At 46.2% G+C, this 3,858-nt stretch overlaps 1 pseudogene; it reads right to left on the reverse strand.

Moving 5' to 3' along the window:
- Nucleotides 1-1,680: 1,680 nt before the first annotated feature.
- LOC136306330 (sp110 nuclear body protein pseudogene) lies at nt 1,681-3,652 on the reverse strand (annotated as a pseudogene).
- Between the last annotated feature and the right edge of the window lie 206 nt (nt 3,653-3,858).

Consider the following 3,858-nt stretch of genomic DNA (forward strand, 5'->3'; position numbering starts at 1 on the left):
GAGTAGTATTCCATACTATATATAAACTACATATTCTTTTTTTTTTAATTTTTTTTATTTTTAGGGACAGACAGACAGGAACAGAGAGAGATGAGAAGCATCAATCATCAGTTTCTCGTTGCGAGTTGCGACTTCTTAGTTGTTCATTGATTGCTTTCTCACATGTGCCTTGACCGTGGGCCTTCAGCAGACCAAGTAACCCCCTGCTAGAGCCAGCAACCTTGGGTCCAAGCTGGTGAGCTCTTTGCTCAAGCAAGATGAGCCCACGCTCAAGCTGGCGACCTCGGGGTCTCGAACCTGGGTCCTTCCGTATCCCAGTCCGACACTCTATCCACTGCGCCACCACCTGGTCAGGCTAAACTACATATTCTTTATCTAATCTTTTATTGAAGGACATTTGGTTTTCTGCATGTCTTGGCCACTGTGAATAATGCTGCAATGAACATAGGAGTGAATATATCTTTGTGAATAAATGTTTTTTAGTTTTTTTGGTAGATAACCAGAAGAGAGATTGCTGGGTCATATGGTAACTCTATTCTTAGTTTTTTGAGGAATCTTCACACTGTTTTCCATAGTGGCTGTACCAGTTTACATTCCTACCAGCAGTGAATGAGGGTTCCTTTTTCTCCACAACCTCTTCCAACACTTGTTATTACCTGTCTTGATAATAGCCATTCTAACAGGTCTGAGACAGTATCTCACTCTAGGTTTTTGTTTTTTTTTTATCTTTTTTTTTTTTTCGTTTTCTTTTTCTGGTTACAAAAGTCATAGATGAGTATTATAAAAATTCCACAGGCACATAAATGTATAATATGGAAGGCAAATTTCTCCCATAATCCCATCCCAGAATGGCCAATTCTTTCAGGTTTTTTAAGTCACAGACCTACACAGTCACATAAAACTGGGCTCCTTCCACATATATTACTACCAGTGTGAGCTTCCAAAAGCTTTCCTGACCTCAAAACACATGGGTGGCTTTTCCACTGACTGAGGATGAATCTTGACCTATGAATCCATTCCATTCTATGGATGTCTTAGGTTATTTTATAGTGCTGATAAACATTTATAGTCTTCCTTAATATTTTGCCATTATAAAGAGCATCCCTGTACATATCAAGATATTTCAAAGCAGCATGATGAAGATAATTTATACAAGAAATGGTATTGGGAGGCCATTGTCTTACAGACTTTGAATGGATCCAGACAAGGGTCAGTTAGCCTCTAGGGCAAGATGGGAGAGGCCTGTGCTGGAGGGAAGCCCAGAAATGGGACTTGTGTCTGGAAAATGTATCTAAGCAAGCCAAGAAGGCTGACAAAAAACAGCTGGTACAGACAGTGGACTGCCATTTTCACCCAGAGGGAGGCTCTGCAGAGACAAAGCTCAAACACATTCTTCCATCCTGGCGCTCTTGAAAAAGAGCATGTGGAATTGGGATGACTTGTTGTTCAATCAAGGATGACCATCTTGCCCTTTCTAATCTTGTCTATTTCAATACCGTATTTACTTTCAAACCAGAGCACTCAATTTCTGACGACCGGGGCTTGCAACCATCCAAACATCCAGATCTTTGTCTACAACACATGTACATCATAGCTTGTGTCCTGAGATTTATTGTAAAGAGTTATTTGCTTCCTTATCTTAAATCCACTATGAAAATAATGGTGGCACATACGTGTAGCAGAGTGCTAAAGCTGTCAGCATTGAGACGCAGTGTCTAAATGTGAAGGTCATCTGGGGTTGGGAAACTCAAGGACCCAAAGCTGAGCCTTTGGACAGGAAAAGTCCGCAAACTGGCGACTGAGAATATGGCAGAAATTCACTTGCTATTTACCTCTCTCTTGGGATTTACTCTTGGAGGACAGAGCAAAAATCCTTTCTCCAACAGCTGTTGCAGGCTCTTTCCAGTTCCTTGATCCGACCCCTCTTCCTTTGACTTCAAATTCTTTTGGTGTGAGCCAAAGCCCCTCCTGATTCTGAATGCACTTCTCGGAGGACCCCTTCTTCATTTTCTCCCTGTATAAAATCCCTCTCTCCACACCACACGTCACGGAAAGGGTAGGAGGCTGGAAATCCACAGTGCCCTTGTCAGACCTCTCGGAAACAGGAACACGCTTGGCTTTGCCTGGATTAGGGTTTTCACCAATGCCCTTTTGGGGAATATTTTTCTGAAGAGTTCTTGTTGAATTTGAACAGACATCGTTTTTCCTTTCCTTTGCCGCAGGTCCAGATGTTCCAGCACATGCAAGCTTTGCCTTTTGAGCCCTTGTCATTATCTTTGAATTCCTGGTTGAGTCGTCTTCCTTTTGAGTCGCCCGATCCACCACTTGGAGCTTCTCTTCTGTGCCCAGGTGAGGCGGTTCCTTCCAGGAGCCTTTTTTCCTGTCTTGGTTTTGACCTTGACCGGCTACATATTTTTCTTTTTTGCTTTTCTCCAGGAGACTTCCGCGAAGACAGCTTGCTTCTGTTATCCTGGGGATCGTGCGTGGTCCTCCGTGGTGTACTAGCTGGGGCCTGGGGTCCCCTTGCTCCATTCATTTCTGAATCGTCATCACTGACCTCAGATTCAGACGTTTGGGCACGTTCAGTCTTTGCCTTTTGAGCCTCTGACACCAACTTTGAGTTCCTGGTTGAGTCGTCTTCCCTTTGAGTCACCCGATCCACCGCTTGGAGCTTCTCTTGGATTCCGCGCCCAGGTGAGGTGATTCCTCGCGGGAGGTTTCTTTTCAGTTTCCTCTTTTTCGGAGTTGACCAGCTACCTCTTTTTCTTTTCTTTCCTTTCTTGGTGGCAGGTGTGCTGGGGGCCTCCCCAGGCTCTTCTGGGTCATTTGGTTCAGGGGAATCATCTCTGATCACTGACGCGTGGACCGAGGGAGCACGGCGCGTCTCCTGAGTGTCTTCTTGACCTTTTGTGCGTGGGGTCAGCTCATCACAGGACACTTGCTCAGCGGCAGGGGAAGTGCTGGCTATCTGTTGTGAGCCTTCTTCATCAGTTATGTGGGATGGTAGGTTGACTGGACTGACCCTTCCTTTCTGGGTGACTCTGGAAGGAGACTTGGCAGGGCCAGCCAGGCCAGATGGCTCGCTCAGGGCCTTAGCGTGGTGCTGAGGGACCACTCTGAGCTCACTGACGCTGGGCCCAGGGGTCAGGCACCTCAGTGGGGGTTGCTGGGGCGCAGGCAGCAGCGACAGGATGTGGCAAGGCCTCCTCACTGCTGCGCCGGGTAGGGCTTTGAAGGGGATGGGCACGGCTCTGTCCAATCCTCCGCAGATACCTACAACCTTTCTGAAGCTCTTGAAAATCTTCACCAGGTTGGGATATTCACACAAGTTGATCTGGCTGAACAGCACCGACAGAAGGGACAGGCTTAGCTGGTCCTCCAGTGTGCTGAGGATGTTGTAGACCACTTTCGAGATCGGGACCATGTTTCTGTAGGCTTCCAGAGACTCCGCGTACATCCTCCCGGTGATGAAGGTTTTGTCTCGGAGGCCCTCAAAGAAGGGAAATGGTTTGGATATGGCATAGGAGAACTCCAGCTTCTGGGACTTGAAGTGATTGTAAAGGGTCGTTTTCAAATTCGGGGTCATGGTGAACATCGTGCTCCTTCGCCGTCCCGGGCGCAGGGGCCGGCCAGAGGTGGCTCCGGAAAAATTGGGAGCCTTACTGTAGTTTGTATTTGCATTTTTATAATAACTAGTGAAGTTGAACATATTTTTGTGTATCTGTTGGCTGTTTGTATATCTTCTTGGGAGAGGCATCTGTTCAGGTCCTCTGCCCATTTTTTAATTGGACTGATTTTTGGTGTTGAGTTGTATGAGTTTTTTAAACTATTTTGGATATTAACCCCTTGTTGGAGCTT

This window comes from Saccopteryx bilineata, chromosome 5, assembly GCF_036850765.1.
Source record: "Saccopteryx bilineata isolate mSacBil1 chromosome 5, mSacBil1_pri_phased_curated, whole genome shotgun sequence".
NCBI lineage: Eukaryota > Metazoa > Chordata > Mammalia > Chiroptera > Emballonuridae > Saccopteryx > Saccopteryx bilineata.